The sequence below is a fragment of the Sinohyriopsis cumingii genome, chromosome 2 (genome assembly GCF_028554795.1).
Source record: "Sinohyriopsis cumingii isolate HCF-2022 chromosome 2, ASM2855479v2, whole genome shotgun sequence".
In the NCBI taxonomy this organism is placed as follows: domain Eukaryota; kingdom Metazoa; phylum Mollusca; class Bivalvia; order Unionida; family Unionidae; genus Sinohyriopsis; species Sinohyriopsis cumingii.
The window spans coordinates 119067387-119090378 of record NC_142962.1 but is presented as its reverse complement, the minus strand read 5'-3'; the positions used below and the strand labels follow the sequence as shown (position 1 = coordinate 119090378).

The 22992-nt window shown below is 35.1% G+C and overlaps 2 long non-coding RNA genes across 4 annotated transcripts in view; one reads left to right on the top strand and one right to left on the bottom strand.

The window, feature by feature from the left end:
• Nucleotides 1-22992, bottom strand: part of LOC149805688 (uncharacterized) — a 234785-nt gene that overhangs the window by 55997 nt on the left and 155796 nt on the right. The window lies entirely within an intron of this gene.
• LOC149805689 (uncharacterized) overlaps nt 1566-22992 on the top strand; it is a 31241-nt gene continuing 9814 nt past the window's right edge. The window contains exon 1 of the long non-coding RNA XR_016419772.1: nt 1566-6476. This is a non-coding gene — a long non-coding RNA (uncharacterized LOC149805689). The remainder of the gene's footprint in view (nt 6477-22992) is intronic.

Genomic DNA, 22992 nt, shown 5'->3' with positions numbered 1-22992 from the left:
ACGCTGCATCATCAGGATAAAAATAGCTATCATTTATTGATACAGTTTCTATTAAATCTCTCATTAACACACAATTTGCATATTTGTAAACATCATTTTGCCAGATAAATTTTGGACCAGGCTGATGGCAGGCCAGGAAGTAAAGATATTATCTGGATCTATATTACAATTTTATGAAATGCAAATTCATGTAGTACACACAGAAGATTTATGGACAATATGAAATGTAAATTCATGCATTACTGACAGAAGATTTTAAGACAATCTGGAAATATTGTCTGCTTCCTGACAACATTCAGCAACTGAAAGGAATGTGCCTTTATTTCACTTGCTATTATCGGTTACTGTGCCTCAATGCCTTACTGTGGGTTATCAGAATTTAGAATACAGGAAAGATCCAACAAGAAAGTCACTGTCATACAATAATAGGCTGATTATTGGCATCATTTCCCATTTGTAAAAAAAGCGTTCTCTAAGATCAGGGAATTTAAATTTGAAAAAAAAGAGCGACTTAAAAATTTTATTACCAAAAATTAATCTGGTTTTCATATTCAAAATATTATTCTCTTACATTTCACTTTCATTAAAATATCTGAACAGAAATTTTAAAAATTGTAGAGAAGCACTGGGATGATTTTAGCCATATGGAAGGAAATCAACTGGTGCACATCTGCTGGCTGTGCACTGTTATACATGTACTCTACTTACATACAGGTTAGTACTATTAGGAGATGGCAGATCTGGGTCTGTGCAGTTTGCATTTGGATTTGTCTAATAAGTGAGTACATACAAGTTTGTACCTATGTATTAAGTAATGTACATTGCACCTGCAAAATATCTTGGATCAGTCCAGGGGAAATTATGACTAGTAAAGATGCATCAACATAATGAAAACAGGAAACAGGAAACTGATACTGTCCCTGAGAGATTTCAATGTTACAGTCTTATTGTATTTCAGGAAGACATGTCTTGGTGAAAAATTCTAAGGTCATGTAGACCTATACTTTACTTTTTCTAAAGTTATTAAACTTTGGAAGAGTTACCTGGATCTAATACACAAATTATCTAATATAATATTTCTAACTTGAAAATTTAGAATATAACCCACGAGTTTTGCTATAGGGGTTCAACTTGGAGAAAAGGTGATTTATTGTGCTCTGTCATCTTAAGTTTTTCAGTGAAAATCCACTATTGTAATCAGTTGACAAGTTATCAGATAATTATAGAATAATTGTGAACAGTAGACATATAATTGTGTTTTGTACATTTAACCCTTGCCAATAGGGTTCATTGTGTGTGTATGGCTAGAGTGTGCATAACTATAACCTTTATATACCATTAGCCATATTACATAAAATATGAATTGTTCTGGTGGCCTAGTGGTTAGAGTGTCTGCCTCAGATGCGGGAGGTTGTGGATTCGATCCCCAGACGAGTCATACCAAAAACTTACAAAAATGGTACTAACAGTTGCATTGCTTGGCGCTCAGCATTAAGAGGTTAGTGTTCAGACTGGTTGGCCTGGTGTCAGGATAATGTTACTGGGTGGGACGTGATGCTACATGTCTGCGGCATGATACCCCAGTGTTAGACATCACTATAAACTACCACACTGCAGACATCATAGCGATATGACTGAAAACTTGTTAAAGTTATGTTAAAAAGTCCAAATCACACACACACACACACACACACACACACACAAAATATGACTAATTTTATACATTGGACCATGTGCACAGGAAAATCCTTATTAATATGGATTAGAGATACAGACATTAGATAATTATTACAGAATCAAATATCAATTAAAGAGAATGAGAAAAGTAATTCAAGGGTAATTCTTCAGTCTATCATCTCAATAAGAAAAGTAATTCAAGAGTAATTCTACAGTCTATCATCTCAATGAGAAAAGCAATTCAAGAGTAATTCTACAGTCTATCATCTCAATGAGAAAAGTAATTCAAGAGTAATTCTACAGTCTATCATCTCAATAAGAAAAGTAATTCAAGAATAATTCTACAGTCTATCATCTCAATGAGAAAAGTAATTCAAGAGTAATTCTACAGTCTATCATCTCAATGAGAAAAGTAATTCAAGAGTAATTCTACAGTCTATCATCTCAATGAGAAAAGTAATTAAAGAGTAACTCTACAGTCTATCATCTCAATGAGAAAAGTAATTCAAGAGTAATTCTACAGTCTATCATCTCAATGAGAAAAGTAATTAAAGAGTAATTCTACAGTCTATCATCTCAATGAGAAAAGTAATTAAAGAGTAATTCTACAGTCTATCATCTCAATGAGAAAAGTAATTCAAGAGTAATTCTACAGTATCATCTCAATAAGAAAAGTAATTCAAGAATAATTCTACAGTCTATCATCTCAATGAGAAAAGTAATTCAAGAGTAATTCTACAGTCTATCATCTTAATGAGAAAAGTAATTCAACAGTAATTCTATGGTCTATCATCTCAAGTCTGAGTCATGGTTATTAGAAGCAAACGTGAAATGACCCAAGCAAATTAATCAAATGCTAGCAAAACTGATATCTATAAAACATCTACCAAAACTACTTGTCAAAGGTATGATGCATAATATAGTCACGTACATACCAAAAGTTTGTTGGACATTCGGGACTGATTTCTGTGTCAGCCACTGTCTTTACTTGCTCATAAGACCAGTCTGAATGCAAACTGCACAGACCCAGATCTGCTGATGCATTATGCACAGGCATATCTGGATCCATGCAGTTTGTTAGGAGTAATATGCAAAACAAACAACACAGACCCTGATCTGCAGGTGCCCTATGCTAAGGTAAATCAGGACCTTTGCTGTTTTTAATTTGACTTAACTTATAAGAAGAAAGTACATACAGTAACTATCACTATAGAGCATATACAAATTCAAATAGTCATAGCTTCAACATTTTAAAACCATTTTTCCAAAATGTTTAGTATATACTGAGAGTTAATGCTTATACACATGGGGGTACTTCTTAAATAAACATTTTGATGTGATGTCTAATACTAATGAATAGGCATGGTTACATCTGCTGTGGATGCTGCCATGGCCTAAGTGGTTAGAGCATCCACCTCGGATGCAGGAGGTCGCAGGTTCAATCCCTGGCTGAGTCATACCAAAGACTTATAAAAATGGTACTAGCAGCTGCCTCGCTTGCTGCTCAGGATTGAGCGGTTAGATTTAGGACTGGTCAGCCCCAGGTGTCTGTTACTGGGTGGGACATAATGTTACATATCTGTGGCATGATGCGCACACTGCAGACATGTTAGTGATATGACTGAAAGATTGTTAAAGCTACATTAAAAAAAAAAAACACGCACGCACGCACACACACGCACAGAGCTCTATTGTTTAAAATAAGTGTTTTTTTAGAAATCTCTCCTAATGCTAATGTTGAGCTAAAAATATTCATGTTACCCTCCTCATCCTTTTTTTCTTACAAGATTTAAAGTGTCTCTTTTTGTGTTGTTGTTTAATGGTACATTAACACATTCCGATTCATATACTGAACATCATAAATCCTCTTTAAAACGGCTGTTTCTAAAGATGCATATGCACATACAATATACACTCTCTTACAAGTCAGGTCCAACTATAAACAACATAGACCCAGACCTACTGATGCAAAATGCACAGGCACATCAGGGTCTATGATGTTTATACAGTACACCAATCAAAAGGGCACATATATCAAGTAAATTTCTGCTGCATTACTGGAGTAAACATAAAGGACTTTTTATGTTCAGGTGTAAAAAGTCTGCTCTGTATGCAGATTTGTGACATTGATCCTGATCAACCAGCTGCTTGCCTCAAGTCTGTGATACTGCTTATCCAGCAGCCTGTAGACACAGATTATTTACAGAGTATGTAACATCAAAATGCACTGGTTGCTGAGTACATCGTTATCCAATCATACTGCATACTTAGTTTGTTAGCTAGGTAATGGCCATTAGATTGAAATGAGCTTTTTATTCCATGACTTCTAATTGCACCATACCAAAATTAATTTAAAAATAAGTCTGCTAATAAAGCAGGAATACCTGGTATCCACACAATGGATCTGAGAATGAGGTTGTGACCAAAATAAGTTTGGAAACTACTAAGAAAAACAAATGAGGATAAGTTGGACAGCTGGCTTACTTCTGATATACTACAAAATGGGAAGGTTCAGGGTGTATGTGTCAAGAATAATAGATATTACATGTACATGACACTCCAAATTACAAGACTGCTTACATAAGATTTGGTTTTTAAACTGCTGTATTCCCTAATAAATCCCTGAACCCTTAATTTTGGTAAATTGGGAGTGCATTTTGTCCCAACTACAAAAATGAGTGTGAAGAATGTTAGTGGTTATATCATGCCAAGTCAGTTGGAGTGCCTTGCCCAGGGATACATCATGGCATGGTGACTGAACCAAAGTGGCTCAAATTGTTCACACGTACATGACAAATAATATTGAATGTTTATTACAGAAAGATTCATGTAGTGGACTAGAATACATTCTTTATATCCCCATTGCAACAGGGTCAGCATGCCTGCAGACCTTCCTGCAAATTCCAAAGTTTTTCACTGACTACAGATTTCCAGTGGATTTAGTAATTTCAGGTTTTTCATCATTGTTAAACTTTGTGAAATTTCTTTACACTTTATACATAATTCAGTTCTGTACTCACATATGTGTTATTCTAAACAAAATATATGAGAATTATGGCTGTGATTGAAAAAATACATTAATGAAGGTAAATTTATGAAAATTATTACCTATTTAAGATGGCATAATTGATAAGGACCACAAAAAATACTGAAATAAAAATGTAATTTGAACACAATTTGATAAAATTAGTAAAATAATTCACACTTTAAAACTGTGAAATAAGTAACTGGAAAAAAATAAGGAAAAGACAGCCTTTGGATACTAAATGAAACAGTTATGCAAAGTTACACAAGGAATGGTCACAATGAAACTTAAGGGTAATCAGTTTGCCAGATTTTGTGTTAAAGAATTACCATGTTTGCCAAAATTGTTGAGCTAAGAAGTGATATTTACAGTAAATATGTATGAATACAGCTTCCATAGTAACACATACTGGTCAATATCAGTACTGGAAGGATGAAATGTCACATGATATAAATATAGTTGTGCCCATTAAAACTAATGGAAAGTTCTATATATAGAAACCTAAAGATCTGAATTGTCATCATTGTTTCTCTAATTTCAGAGAAATGAATTAAAAGAAAAATGTTGCTATATCTTTCTTTCATTTAATTCAGCAGTTTTCATTTTAAGTTGATTTTATTTCTAAGTTCTAAGACTTTTAACTTCCCCATAATAAAGTTCATTTCAGATTCAATATTGCCACAAGGCATAACTATATAAGCAAGAGCAAAAAATATGCACAGTTAGCTTATTTTCACACATAACATCATGATCAATGAACCATTTTGTTCAGAAAATCATATACCATGATATGAAAAAGAGAAAGGCAATTACTCAAATGTTAAAATTTGTCTTTAAATCCAGTGTTTCGCATTTTTTACACAGGGTTAAAAATTTAATTTCTATTTCCCTGATTTTCTCCACTGGTAATAATTGATATGAAAAGAAATGTAAATATCCTTAAAAAAAACTACAATTTTCTTCGTTCTGATATCTGATTGATGGGGTTGATTTGGGTTTGAGAGTACATAGCCAGGCCTATATTTGATTGATGGGGTTGATTTGGGTTTGAGAGTACATAGCCAGGCCTTACATCTGATCGATGTGGTTGATTTGGGTTTGAGAGTACATAGCCAGGCCTATATATGATTGATGGGGTAGATTTGGGTTTGAGAGCACATAGCCAGGTCTTACATCTGATTGATGTGGTTAATTTGGGTTTAGGAATATATAGCCAGGCCTTACATGTGATGTACTAAACTTCTGAGCTAGATTTAACAATAATTTAAAAAAAAGAAAGAAAAACAAGCCAAATTTCACATAAACACTTTCTGAAAATAGTAATGTCTACACTGTGAAAATTCTTAACTGTACTGTTGTAATTAGTGAATTAGTGTTCATTGCTGCGCATTCTTGTTCCTGCAAATCTTAAATGGTCTTGACTTGCTAATGACCGAGTCCTGACAAAACCTGACAAAACCAAAACAATACATTTCGGTTCCAAAATGGCAGTCAGCTATTGGCAATGTACATCATTTGGCTCTGAGCTCTAGGTGCATTAGTTAGTCTATATACGTCCTTGAAAAAGCAATTATTTGATAGTGAATGCATACATGACAGCATGTGACATGACAAACCAGAACGCTCCTTCTTAATTAAATGGATTTGTCCAAACATGGCTGTGCATAGTAACATTGTTTCTACTACAGTAGATTATGATGTGACGAACATCCAGGTAGGCATCTGGTGACCAATTAACATCCAGGTAGGCGTCTAGTGACCAATTAATATCCAGGTAGGCATCTAGTGACCAATTAATATCCACATAGGCATCTAGTGACCAATTAACATCCAGGTAGGCATCTAGTGACCAATTAACATGATGAATAATACAAAGGATTATTTTTAAAATGTATGTGATGTTAACTTTATCAACAAATTAACAATAGCATAATGTATATACATTCAGTGTGGGACTCCTACTACAGAGTACTGCACACTGTTACAAACTTTAATCTTCAAATATGTCCAGTTAAACCTAGGTAGAAAAATTTATTTTCTGTGGGTTGCATTTTAAGGTATTGCACTTGTTTGCAGGTTCATGTGCCAAGTTTCAGTGAAATCTAAATACATACGTGCTAGGATGCTTGATAATTTAATTTATTTTATCTTAGATATGTGTAATATCTATGACACTATGATGCCACATGGACAAGACTTCATGACATCATAAAAAGAAAAGATGTTATGTCCAAGGCACCAACATGTATTTTGAGATTTGGAGTTTTACCATAGCTTTAACAATTGTTCAGTCATATCGCTACCATATCTGCAGTGTGGCAGTTTATAGTAAAGCCTATCACTGGAGCATCGTGCCACAGATTTGTAGCATGATGTCCCACCCAGTCACATTTTCCTGACACCAGACCGACCAATCCTAACACTAAGTGAGGCAGCTGCTAGTACCATTTTTATAAGTCTTTGGTACGACTCCGCTCTGTGTGTGTGTGTATATGTGTGCATGTGTGTGTGTGTATGTCTGTGTGTGTGTATGTGTGTCTGTGTGTGTATATGTGTCTGTGTGTGCATGTGGCTTTTTATCACACTTAAGCACAACAGGGGCAAAATATTAACAAGATGTAAAATTTAAGAAATTCGTAAATGTTTTAGGAAAATAAACCTATTCAAAAATATATAAATATGAAGCAAAACATGACAAAATATATAATGCAAAGATCTTTAAATTCTGTAGAAATTTATATAAAATAAAAGATAAACACATGTAAATTTGTTAAAACATATTGCACCCTTGGATTACCAGTCCAATTCCTTACTACAAGAACTACTGTGACTCAATCATTTGTTTATTGATGCTGTCATCTGAAATGTAGAAAATAAGTTCACTAATTTTAATTTCCATCACTAAAACTTTTAGGTGAAATGTTTTTTAACGTATTCCATGAATTTATTATGAAATAGGCACTCATGTAAGATCCTCTATCTTGCATTAGTAAATAAAAATAAGAGGTGGGGCTTAAAAGTCAAGTCAAACTGCAGACAAGGATCATGATCTGCCATAGCATAATGTACCTGCAGATCAGGATCAATGTTTTTGTTCAAATGATTATTAGCAATAAACTTCATAGTCCCAGATCTGATGGCACAATGTGCAATAGCAGATCTGGGTCTGTAAAGATTACAGATGGACTCATCTTATAAGTGAGTAATATGGTACAAAATTTGAGACTCCCCTCACGCATTAGGAAAAAAGGTGGGAATATTCTGAAAAAGGACAGAGTTTATTAAATAAATGCACAACATAATTTTCTTTAGAAATGAGTGTAAATCCAAAAATACACATTATAGCACAAACCCTGTTGATAAAAAAATGACAAGGTGCAAACTGACCTCACCCCAAAATCATGGAATTATTATCACACCTTATACAGATTTATGCAAAGGTGAACAAGATGACCAACACATATTTATTTATGGCACTCCTTCAATGACATGAATTAATCAATGTATGCAGTGACCTCTTCACTGGGATCCTCCTAATTGGCATGTGTCAGCATGGATGTAAGTGACTCTGTAAGGTGTGCTCACATGTTGATTAGTTCATGTGTTTATTGATACTTCAATCTGTCACTTCACAATCTATGTGCAAATGTGTATAACCTTAAGACTTTGGGGTGTGGATGGCTGGGGTGGGGGTGGGTACTTCATCAGCTCCTTCGCACCACTGGCAGCCTTTGAACTTTGACATCCAGACAAATATTAACTGATAACCAGGATGTTTTGACACATTAAGGTGGACCCTTAAGTTTTCTTACTCTAGGACTCCAGCATGATGAAAGTGTTGTCAATTTATGATACCAGCTTGTCATAATGTACTCAGAATAATAGAATACAGCCTAGGCAATATGCCTATAGTAATTAATGAATCTTGTCCAGACAGCAAGAATGATTTCCAAAACTTTTTTCTGCAATTCATCAGACAGGCAACTTTGCAAATAAAGGGTAAAGAAATAATGATTGAATTACAATTGCAAATGCAATAAAGTTTCTTCATTGAAAACTATATGAAACAAGAGACCCAAATGGGTCTAATATTGCTCATATGCTTTACATAACTCAACAGCTGACCATTTCATTTAAGTAGGCTTATGTAGTATTCTGAGAACAGAAATTATGTAAACTATCTCCCAAATTTTATATCATGTTGATTTTATCTATTTTACTACATTATGATGCAAATTCATTCAAAAGATAAACCATAATTAATATGTATAGACTCGTGAGCATAACTGAAGTCATAAAAAGATCAGATGCAGGATCAGCTCATCAATAAGTGTTTGTTGCTCATAATCAAACTACGAGCCCATATTCCAAGTTTGATCACAAGTGGAAAAGTGTTCACTCAGTCAGATTTAAGAACACTGTATTAGTATGCGTGGATCTTGGTTATTACCAAACTCATCCTTGACCTTGATCATATAAGAATTCATTCCAAGTCGGATCAAAATTTTATCAGAAATATGGCTTAGAGAATGGTAACTAATTAATTAATTAACATTTATGGCTCATCAAGTTATTTAAGTTTTATTAAATCAGATTACAAGCATGGCTTCCAGAACGGTAACAAGCACAACGGTATCGTATACTAGACCTCTGCATTAACATCTGTGCATCTTGTTCATTACTGAACTTTTCGAAGGTCTTGCGGACATAGGCATATATTCCAAACAATCAAAACTGATATGGCCTCCTTACGGCTAAAATGGTTATCTAATCAGATGAAAGGTTATCTCAGTAAGCAATCCATGCATGGCAACCACAAATTCACTGAAAATGTATACGTCGAGTGAATTAGTGTCCTCAAATAAAGATAAAACAGTATTGCATAGGAGACAGACACAAGAAAAAAGAGACAAAATATGTGAAAATGTCATACCTATAACTGAGCTGACCTTCTTGTACTTGACATCTGAAAGCTGGAGGATATACAGTGGTCCCACTCTTATATGGCCACCCCTTCTGCTTCAGGGAAGTGGCCTTATAAGATGGGTGGCCTTTCCAGAGGGGGACTATATTTGTGGGATGTATATGTATAATGTATATAGTAGGAAACTACATATAACTTAAAGCAGCTAATATCTTCATTTAAAAGTATCATTAATTATTAAAATGTTCTTCTTGTCTAAAAAAAATAGTTATTTCAAGTAAATAAATTAATACTTATTAATCTTAGGTGTGAAATATGAGTGGGATATTGTTGGCATGCGCATTACAAAACCATTGAAAAATGTTATTTAAATCTAGGTACATAACGTTGTTTCATATTTAAGATTATTCTCTTCCCATTTACTCCATTTTCCCACTGCTAGAAAATATTCTCCTTATCTATTACGATCTTGTTTATTTGAGCCTTCCCAACATAAAATTTTTCAGCAAGTGAATTCTCCCAATTATCATGAAGTCAAATAACTTCAACTTTTTCTTCTGAAGTATTATTTCTTTATTTATGTGATGACATGTCAAAGTTTTGTAATGATTTATTCCTATGTTACTAATTGTACAGTACTGCAATTTAATTATGCAGATGAAACTTTTGCACACGAAAAACCATTTTACAAAGGAAGTGATACATTAACTGTCACATGATATTTCGATCTTTGTCAGGTACCCTGTTTTGTTCAAATTTGATTTCTCTTCATTTTCAATATATTCTTGTATTACTTCTGCAAGAGAGGCAAGATTAAATGCATTTAACAAAAGAGTCATGTAGGGATGACAGATCCATCTGGTCCCCATATGATGTCAGGATTTCTACTACATATGAATGACAGATCCCTCTGGTCCCCATATGATGTCAGGATTTCTACTACATATGAACGACAGGTCCCTCTGGTCCCCACATGATGTCAGGATTTCTACTACATATGAATGACAGGTCCCTCTGGTCCCCATATGATGTCAGGATTTCTACTACATATGAATGACAGGTCCCTCTGGTCCCCATATGATGTCAGGATTTCTACTACATATGAATGACAGGTCCCTCTGGTCCCCATATGATGTCAGGATTTCTAGTACATATGAATGACAGGTCCCTCTGGTCCCCATATAATGTCAGGATTTCTACTACATATGAATGACAGGTCCCTCTTGTCCCCATATAATGTCAGGATTTCTAGTACATATGAATGACAGGTCCCTCTGGTCCCCATATACTGTCAGGATTTCTACTACATATGAATGACATGGCTTATGTAAAGAATCCTACTGAATGAATGCTACCATCCAGTACTCTAATGATGATAACAACTTTATTGACCATGGGTGAAATAATTAATTTTGTGGAACTAATCTACCTGTGGCTTTCTATTAACATATTTATATGAATGTTTCTAGACTTATTGAAAACACCATGTATTTTATTTCGTTGAAGCCAAAGTATGATCTATGATTGCAAGATTCACGCTAATTTGTGAAATCAAAGGCTGCAAAATATGAACTGAATCCAGGACAACAGTGCATCATTTTACAAGCCCTGACTTTACCTCCTTTTTTAATCACTGCTATGTTTAGAAACTTCTTTCCTTATTTCTAAAATGAAGGTGGGTGTTTGTGTTTCTGGGTGGGTAGGGAGACCAGTCAACTTCCCCATTTCCACTTTTTGAATAGACCATGTAAAGTTAAGGCATATTTACAATTAAAATACAGTGTAGACCACTCTGGTGGTCTTGTGGTTAGAGCATCTGCCTTGGATGCAGGAGGTCGCTGGTTTGAACCCTGGTCGAGTCATACCAAAAACTGACAAAAATGGTACTAATAGCTGCCTCTCTAGGCACTCAGCAATAAAAGGTTAATGTTAGAACTGGTCAGCCTGGTGTCAGGATAATGTGACTGGGTGGGACATCATGCTACATGTCTGCAACATGATGGCCCAGTGCTAGACATCACTATAAACTATCACATTGCAGACATCATAGCGGTATTTGTTTTTTAATGTGACGTTAAAAAATAAATAAAAAACCCCACATACACACAGTACAGTGCACATTGTTTTCCTTTTGCTTTGTACATGGTGATAAACAAAACAAAATCACACTCATTAAATTTGTATGTGACCAAACTATTATTAAAAGATACATATCCCATGCTCATTACTGATAACATAATAACATTGTTAGATAATGGCAGTGAAGGTGTCCCTATATAATGGGAGTAAGAGTCACTACCAACCAGACTGTTTATCTCTGCATCCCATTTATCAGATAATAGTGAAATTAGTTTATTGTTGAACAGTTCCTTATTTCTGCTGAGTAAACCTAAGTAGTGAAAACTTTTTTTAAAAACAGCTCTTGGTTTGATGTTTGAACAAGAAAATGGTTGGCTGAAAAGACTTTAAAATTAGACATGTTGCATTGCTCTCCCCCCCCCCCCAATAACTTCTGCAAATAACCGAGCTACGTTATTTGATATTTGTACACAAGATAACTTCTTTCATTAACAGTTACAATTTTAATATTATTCATTTCACACTGAAGGTTCCTGATGCTGTCCATGATAAGTTTACATGCTCATTTTGTTGATGGAATGTACTGCACACCTTTTTATAGGATGTGTTTCAACAAACAGCACTGCAGTAATTTAGATATAGTTGTGTGTATGTGTGTGTGTATTTTTAACATAGCTTATTAGTCATATTGATATGATGTCTGCAGTGTGGCAGTTTATAGTGATGTCTAGCACTGGGGCATCATGCCACAGATATGTAGCATATGTTCCACCCACTCACATTATCCTGACACCAGGTCAACTAGTCCTAACACTAACCTCTTAATGCTGAATGCTAAGTGTGGCAACCGATAGTACCAGTTTTATTAGTCTATAGTATGACTTGTCCAGGGTTTGAACATGCGACCTCTGGCATCCGAAGTGGACTTCCTAACCACTTAGGCCACCGTAGTGATCTAGATATCATTGAATATAGCTTTCATTCTATGTGACAGCATGATACCTAAGTGATATCCTCAAAAAAAAAACATGACATTTTCCTGTTGGATAAAGAAAATGAAGAAAAAGCTGGTAGGTAAGTTTTATTTAAATGACAATTTGAAAAAATAGAACAGCACATCATATCCCTGCCTTGGTTTAATATTCTCCTGTATAGAAACTAGTAAAGCATGACTGACTTTGTAGATTACTGACCAGAATAAAGTTTTTTCCTGCAAAATCCATATTTCTTCAGACCACAATGATTTTGACCTTTTACTTTTGACCAACAAATCAATAAACATCTACCATATCTCAAGTATAAGCCCACCACAAATTTGCTAACAATATGATGTCAAGAACTAATGTTATTATGTGAAACAATTTACTTTTTTTCACCAAGTGACCTTGACCTTTAATCTTTTGATCCCCAAATCCAATAAACTTTCTTCCTTAAATCCTAGTGCAAGCCATTCAGAAAGTTTGGTCCTGACCTGCTGCACAGAACAAAGTGAAATTGTGGGCAAACCACTTCTTTTAAATGACCCCCAGTTACCTTGACCTTTCACCATTGGACTCCAAAATCAACAGGATTCTTCCTTGATATGTATTGGTATGGCATGTAAAACTAATGTTATTGTGTTAAAACCATTTTCTTTCAATGTTTATACTACTTACTCTCAATTTATGTATACAACTTGCGGCAAAGTAACCTCAATTTTAGACTACTTGTGCTACATTTTCTTCCCATGGTAACATAAATAACATTTAAAGTGCAAAATGGCACCTATATACAGATTGCTTGACATGTGTACCATGTTTGGTTAAATGCCTTCAGTGAGTTTTAAGGTTGTGCTCTCGATTATCATATCAATATACTGTGGGTATAAGAAAGGAGCAAAGAATGTATATTGGAAAAAAATAGGATGGTAATATATGTTAGCATTTGTTATCATTTCAGATAAAAGAATGAGGTATATATTTCCCAAATTTTTAACCCCCCCACCCCATATCATGTTTGCCCTTTTAATTATTTAAGAAGTGGAGGTGATAAGTTGAAGCTTATTCAGTGGGACTGGCTTATTTCTGTTGAACAACTAAATCTTTACATTAAAATGATACAATCTAAGATGTATTATTCTGAGAAATTTATCTAAGCATACATTTGCAAGCTTTTTGGCTAACCTCAACCATTTGAAACCTAGTGCTGCAGGATCTCTATGATCCAGTTCTTACAAAGATATTTGGAGATCAACCTCTATAACGTTAATCTGTTTATGGGGTCTACATTAATGAAAATATGTGAATGACACATATCATACATTAAATATCATATTCTGTCAGCTAATGCCTCTGGTACTCCTGGAAATGCCATCAGGAAACTTTGTGGTCATTTCTGGGTATTTTTTGTCTCCAAATTATGTAAAATAAATTCTTGATTAACGTAACCTACTGCAAAACAACACTGACCTGGATCTCCCATGATATAATGTAGTGGCAGATCAGGTCTGTATTTTTTGTTCTACTGATTACTCCAAACTGCATAGGCCCAGATCTGCCTGCACATTAGGCCTGTCTTTTTTTAAGTATATATGGTAGCTTTAGGGAGATAATTTGTCTTCTTTCTGAAAAATGTTAAGAGATAGAAACTATGGAGTCTCCCTTTTATTCAGTCTGGTATCACTTGTGTGATCACATGCTTGTTACAGCTGAGCCACACGGTAGGTGGCTGCTTATCTATGCAGTTCAAACCTGGTTAAATGTCAAACTGTGTAGAAGAAAATGACCTCACCAGGAGCTGTTTGGGAATCTGATGGGTATGCTGATTTAGAAACTAGCTATTCTCTAATAGCGGAACAGGATCTATGCCATTCCAAATTCTATCCTCTTGTAAATCATGCAGTGGTATTACATTTCATCATGCATGCATTTAATTCTGCATCATGGATATTGTAAGGAGGACAGAGATTAATTTATTTTCATGCAGTAACCCATAACCTACACTGGATATAAAAAACGACACTGCACCAGTCATGCCCATGTAAGTTTCTCAACGATATATTTTGCATTTATATCGATGATAAAAAAAATCACATAAAAGTTATCGCTTGATCTGGTGCACAAAACTTGGTGGATATGACTAACGAAAACTATCTCATCCTATTGGGCCCAGAAATATTTTTATATACAATTTCTTTAATGCTTATCAGGTGTCAACAAAACATACAAATAGTTTGGTGTACTTTACGCATATTTGGTGTCAGAAGTGATATGCATTTAGTTATAAATTATCAGCCGGTCTTCAGATATCAGCCTCTGTAACAGAACAGGCACCTGTTCATTAATTGTTCATTGGGCAGCCAGGTTCATCTTTTTCTTAAGTACTCTTGTTCAGTCATCTGTACATGTTCATCATACCATGGTTAAATGTTGCATGTCTGTTTGTCAGGCATTGTTAACTCCAGAGTTTTGCAAGACATTGTGCAGATGTGTTTTGATGTGTACCATATGTGTTCAAGTATAGGTGGGTCCAACTGCAAGCAAAATATATCAAGTTAAAAACTCCCATTTAAACAGAGATGTTGATCCCTACCGGCTGCAGAGTATGCAATTGGTATATCCCAAAATGTTCTCTCTCTTTCCTAAAAATAGTGCTACTGGAGAGCTCTGGATCAGATTTAATAATTTCTATTATCTGATTTTTAGCACAATCTATGTTGTGGTCAGATAAATTAAAATGCTTAGACACCGGGGAATCTTTATGATTACGGATATCCCTCAAGTGCTCTTTTATTCTCACTTGGAATTCCCTTTTGGTCTCACCTAAGTATTGTTTGCTACATTTAGTGCAGGTGAGTAAACAGACGACATTACATATGGTACAATGTCCTCTTAGTTTTGATTTATATCTGAGGTTTGTAACTGTACTAATAAAAGTTTTAGATTTATCCATTTTCCTGCAGAAAATGCAATTAACAGAGTTGCAATCTAATACTTTTGTTTGAGAACTTGTTTCCAAACTTTTGAAGGGAGTCAGCCACCTTTTTTAATTTCACAAATTTTTAAAGAAGTTTCCTCACTTCTTTATAAAGTGGAAATTGATTGGGATAGTAGTAGCAGACTCTTTGCTTCTGGGCATTCTGTAACTGGCTCTTCGTTCTTCAAGTTTTCTCTTTTTGTTTGAAATCTCATTTCCACTGACACTTGTATGTGAGAAGAAGTCAACAAGCGTACTGATGCAGTCTCGTATAGACTCACTGGGATCTCATTGGTTTTGGAATCTTGTAGATTGGATTCCCACAGATGTCACCTTCATTTCGGATGGAATATAAACTTAGGAAAGATGATGACTGATTGAATGTGGAGCATTCCTTCCCATCTGCTGGGGTGTTCTAGTTACCCCCTGTCCCTGACTGGTTTCATTACTATTGTAACTCATCAGAGGGAATAATTCAGGTTGATGCACATGTTCAACTGACAAGTTGAAGATATGAATCGACCTGAATTTAAGTCTGATATTTCACACCACCCCCCAATCTTTGTGGATACTGATGGACGATATGTGGGTCTGATGTGACCTGTTCATTAAAATGTGCAATTTAGCTGTATGAAATCTTTCTGGAAAAAAACCAGCATACACTTTAGACACATACTGGTAATTGGAAACATCCATATCAAGTGCAAAATTCAAAAGGGCCACAGGACAGATAGTTGTGCTATTCCATGTGGATTTACAAGTCGCCAAACATATGATATGCTCCGGAAATATAATGTACATGTCACCAAAAGAAATCTACAGCTGACAGTAGCTATACAGTCATAAGTGTATGAAATGTACACTGATGTGTGCAGCCAAATTTGGATGCAGATAATTGCAGTTTTTAATGAATAGGTGATATCAGCCCCTCACCCGAACATCAGCATCATCACAGGTAAAGGGCTGATTTATTGGCCTACCTGAATTATTCTCTCTGCAAACAAAATATACCCTACTCTCATACTGTAAACTGTGCCAGCAGATCTGGGAAATTGTTGTTTGTTCTACTGATTAGTCATAGCGAACTGCATAGATCCAGATTTGGGTCGTGCAGTTTACGTTTGGATCTGACTTGTAAGTACTGATGGTATACAGAGGATAGTTTTTTTCTGAAAATACTGGCAGATATATTTCAGTATATGGTACAAAAATGTGATGTTTTTGAGTTGCATTGCCAGGAATTTAAATATATTCCTTTTGTGCCACAAGATGAATTATACTCATCTCTTGTAACATGGTAGCTGAGGTCCAAAACTGTCACCCATATTATGTACCAAACAGTTTGTGTGTGTTGGAAGGTTCAGATGGGGCAGAATGGGGTAGGGCGGGGGAGAACCAAAATGTCATTCAAATATATAAAATAATTTTACTTTATGTACATTAATTGTTTTTTTTCCTTACTTCATGGTGTTTATGCATTTAAATTTGTCAAACAATACTGTTTAAAAAGAGAAGATAAAGACATAATACTAAATTGTCCCTGAATTGGAGATTAGAAGATGAAACTTGAAATTGAAATGTTAGCTTCCTCACCCCATCTCACCCTAATGCAAGTTCATCTCAGTTTCTGTCATACAATTATATACCAATACATAGAATGATCATATAAATAACAGTTATTTAAAAGAAGAGAATATTTGGAATGACCTAATTCAGGGGTCGGCAACAATTTCACATAGAGTGCCACTTTTTTTCTTCAGAATAGTTACAAAACGAACGAACACATGCTACCAGTAAGATAGTAATGCTGTCAAAATTGCGATGTTTTGGCTGCACTTCGTGTGCCACACAAAACCTTTTGACGTGGCTCCTTGTGCCATGTGTGCCATAGGTTGCCAAGCCCTGACCTAATGTTTTTTGTAATGTTTTTTGTAAAAAAAATGTAACATTATGGACAAGGTAGTTTATGGAAAATAACTCTGAAGAGAGGCAAATCGTTGAAAGTTTAATATCTTCAACGAAATGTAATTTCCTGTCTGAAAGGTAGTCAGTTTCCATTTATCACTGCTGCACACAAAATACTGTTTTATCCAGCAAGTATAACTTCTGTAGGCACATATAATTCAGTATCGCATGGCACGATGGTAGAGATTGGATTTTCATATAGAAGAATATCTTTTTCACATGTAAAGATACAGTAATGAAAAGAATACAAAAAATATTTAACATATTGGTTTCTATATTTTACACTTAAGCGTGTAATAAAATTTGATCTTTCCAAAAGTAGTTCCTACATTTAATGCTTCTGTGACATTGGATACGTTTTGTGGCTGGGTGTGTTTCTTGGACACTGTTGATCACAATGTCATGAATTTCCGCAAGTAGATATATCTTGGGGAAAAAGTACTATCTCAACCAAGCTCCTATATTTCATACTTCTGTGACTCTGCGTGGGTTCGAGTCTAGGATTCAGCCAATGTCGGTATGTGAGAAAGCTTGCCAGTAGCAACAGTCTCATGGGTCAGTGGTTCTTCCCGTGGTTTTCCCAGGTTCTTCCTCCACCATTAATACTGGCCACCATGCAAAGCCTATTGTGTGGTGAAAAATGGCATTAAACCCGACGACAACAACAAGAACTTCTGTGACTTGGGCAAGTTTTGCATTTAGGTCAACCTCTCAGGCAGCGTGATTGGATTAAGTGAAGTTACATATACAATGTCACTGTTTCTCATATATAGTAAACACATTTGACACCAAAAGAAGCATATGTAAAAGAAGGAAAAAAACACACAAAAAACCATAAGAATGTTATGAAAGAATAATATGCACAAGCTGACTTTGTGGTAATAAGACCTGCAAAATTTCTGAGTAATTCATTAAAATCACAGTGGCAATTGCACACACTAGAATTATGATATACCGTACACAGTTAAAAAGGTATTTGGTTTGATGTTTTTATGGCACATCAACACAAGTAGGTTATTTAGTACTGAGGCAATTGGAGTAAAGTGTCTTGCCCAAGGACACACCATGGTAGCTGACACTGGTTGGTTCAATGGTAGCATTCAAACTCGCATCCTTCTACTCACAAGTCCAGCATAAGAAATACCCTATTAAGTATGCTACACCCTTTACCATATTAACTTCTATCAAATTCAATGTGCACTTGTCAAAACTTACATGTACAAGTGACACTCAATTTATGCCAATTTAATCTGAGATTTCATTTTTATGCCACTTATAAAAAAGAATAAACATTTAATTTGTGCCACTGTGCTCATTTTTATGCCATCAGTGGCACCATGTGCTAGGACTCACACTACAGTTATAAAATTTATCAAGGTGTGGGAGACTCATTAGCTGATTGTGCACATGCTTGGAGAAAGCAACTGGTAGGCAGGTCTTGACAAACCTGTGTGCAAGTGATTGACAGTCTGGTCAGCAGTCCATGTGGATCCATTATAAGCCATACTTGACTGACAGATGTTCTTAGGTACCCTGCAAGAATGTGTTGTTTTTTTTTTAATTTAAAGGTTAAATGTACAAACGGGGAAGACTTTTGTTGTAAATTTACCTAGGGCTTATTTCATCCCTATCAATATCTTGTAAATGTTTGTTGAATATGTATAAATACACTTAAGATTACTGCTAGATCAGGTCTCTACTGGTCAAATAAATACATAACATGGGATTTTAGTAATGCTTCCTCTTACTTCAAACTTATTTGCTTAATCTCTGAAACATGGAAACCATTTATCAAAGACAGGTCAAATCTTGGTCACAACATGAGCATGTTTATCTACCTTCCCCTTGAGGACTGCAGACAATACCTGGACTAGCATGTACTCAAGGTAAACATGCCTGACCACTCCAGGTCTAACAGGTTGATTACAAGTACTGTCTACATTTCCATAACCTGTGTCATCTAGCCAACACCATCCAAGTGCCCAAGGTTATATATGTTGAAGCATTTTGAAACAGCATAATGTGGTGTTGGGTCAAAGTTGATTTAGGGACACAAAAAAGATTTACTTTAACTACCTAGAAAAAAAGCAGAAGGTTAGTGGTTTTAGCAGTAATTGCTACAGGCAAACACTAAGAATAACTAACAGTAGTCTTTCATTTTGACATTCATTAATCCAGCCACATACCCCATGTTATTCCGTAAGGAAAAGGGAAAAATCGGCTGTTTAGATTAGTGGTACTTATAGTAATACCAATGAAGGAAAGTGTATTTAACCTACATTAGTAAGTAGTGTTTATAGCCTGGTGTTGTTTGGAGTCCTTTATCAGTAAAAGGATGGGATAACTCAATGAATCACTGCCTGTAAATCAAAATATGTACCTGGTTATTAGACAGTAAATTACAATCTTGTGAAATGTTGTTCCCAAAATACTCTCCCATTAAATCATTCTGTTGATTCAGATTAATGCCCCATATCATTCCAAGCTCCCATACCTTTGGAAAATATATGGGGTATGTTTGACCAAGTCTGAATAAGGCTTAGTCATCACACACACACACACACACACACACACACACACACACACACACACACACACAGACAGACAGACAGACAGACACACACACACATTGAAGGAACCAAGCAAAAAACATCATCTAAACATGTGATTTTCTTTTAACTCCACACACAAGAGTTGTATGTGCTGAAAAGTCAATTTATCGGCAAAAAATTAAAGTGCTTAACATGTTAATAAAACTGTGCATGCAAGTCAAGTGCCAGGAATTACTACAAGTTTAGCACTCCTAAATAATGAAATTTTCATTTACTACTGAATAGCATCTGACGGAAGATTTGTGTTTGATTTTATATAGAAATCTAGAGATGGATCAATGTTATGTTTATGTCATTTACCAATCAGTCGTTACATATGTAGAAAACTACCATTATACAAGTCTCGTTTAATTCTCACAAGACTTGAGAGTTGTATTTGATGTGGAGAATTATCTGTATAAATTAGATAAGGTTTTTTGAACAAAAACCTGATTGACTTTTGGAAACTCTTTTTCAACATTTTCAGCAAAAGCAACATGAGATAAAATCCATGCATTGCATAAACAAGGCTTCAGAACAAATTCTCACCCATGAAGACCAACAAACTACACATAATCACCTTTAACCACCTTCATATAAAAATAGGATGATAATGCAGTAATGTAACAGGGTTCAAAACAAAAAGTAACATAATACTCGGTTCTGAATGACACCTTTTGCTACTTTATTAAGGTACAAAATGGAACTGACATCACTATGTATCACCAAATAAATATGGTATATTCAGATAATTGTTGTACTTGTAAGACTTCGGTTCCATATACAGTTTTATGTTTCAATTACATTTTTGTTTTCAGAATACTGAAACATGTAAAATATCACACATATATCACACACATACAAGTTTCTGCAATTATTTGACATAAATATCTGTATTAAGAAGAGAAATTATACGTATAACAAGATGTTTCCATAAAACACATATGTCCCTGCTAATATATGACTGAAGGGTGAAGTCCAATAGGGGCCGTAACAACATAACATTTTGTCACAAAAGGCAGAAAACTGAACTTGTCCTAGATCTTCTTAATGTAACATAAAATGCCAAATTTGGTTTCAGTTTATCAAGTCCATTCAAACTTATTGAGCAAAACAAAATTTATGATGACATGGTGTAACTGGATGTGTACCTGATGTGACACAGCATGATGGGTGACATGGTGTAACTGGATATGTACCTGATGTGACACAGCATGACGGGAAGACATGGGTGACATGATGTAACTAGATGTGTACCTTATGTGACACAGCATGATGGGAAGACATGGGTGACATGGTGTAACTGGATATGTACCTGATGTGACACAGCATGATGGGATAACATGATGTACATGTAACTGGATGTGTACCTGATGTGACACAGCATGATGGGAAGACATGGGTGACATGATGTAACTGGATGTATACCTGATGTGACACAGCATGATGGGAAGACATGGGAGACACTCTTTGTTTCCTCTAAAGATATGACAGTTATGAATATAGTGGAAAAAACACCAAAATAATAATAGTAATAATAATAATAACAATTCCAGTAACATATCATCATTAGTCCTATAATTTAGCCAAGACTAATTAAGCTGAAAATAAAGGCAAACAAGTAACCAACTAGTAATATGAAATCATTCAAAATCAGACTTAATTGGATTAGATTAGAAGAAACATTTCACTCTATCCCTATCTCAATGAAGAAACTTCTACATTTCTCATCTGGTGAACATGTATAAGAAATTCATCTTTAAAACAGCTATATTAAAGTTAATCCGGTAACAATAAACTTGTAGCAAATTGTAATGATTTAAAATAAAATTATAAACATTAATTTGAGACATATGAAATATAAATGTAGTAAAAGCTAGTTAATCTCAAACTAATAATACCAGTATGTTTGTACCAAAAGCACTCAAACAGTGGTCCCCCACAATAATGCTGTACAAGGGAGCTATAAATGGGTAAGATGATATAGTGAGTTCACCTTATAATGGGATACATTATACAGAAAAATTTCATTCAACTGCAATAATAGGATTCATGGTAATAACCATGTTGTATCAGGGACCATGTAATAAGATGGACCAATGTTTTCGGTAGAAAGCAGAGATAGATTCAACAAGGTGCTTTGCAACTGATTGATTGATCTTTTGTTATCAAAAGTTCTATAACATCATGTAGCTGGGCAAATCTGTATTTACTGTTAATTTTAGCAACTGTGATTGCGGTTAAATAAGTTTTTTTATGATGTAGCCCACTGAGCCGTGCAGTGGGGGATGTTACAGTCAGGCCCATTGAAAAAAAGAAACCTATTATTGGCAGGAATGTAGGTGTTTTGTGGACTTGAAATAAACAGTGATAGCAAGTTTCCCTTATTAGTCAAGCATTTAGTTTGGTGACCATTTGTTGTAAAATTTGTAGCTCTTTTAGTAACTGTAAAGTGCTTAAAATAGAGGAGGACCCGAGTGACCAAGTGGTCTAAAGTGCTCACCATTATGGATCACTGCCATCACACCTTCGTCTGCGTGGGTTTGAGTCTCAGGTTCGGCCAATGTGGGTATGTGAGAAAGCTTGCCAGTAGCTTCTTCTGGGTTGGTGGTTCTTTTCCAGGCTTTCCCAGGATCTTCCTCCAACATTTATACTTGCCACCATGTATAGCCTATCTTGTGCTGAAAAATGGCAACAAACCCTACAACAACAAAAAGAACTTAAAATAGAGTTAAGTCATTTGGGATTAATAATCTCGTAAGGAAAGATTTCACTAG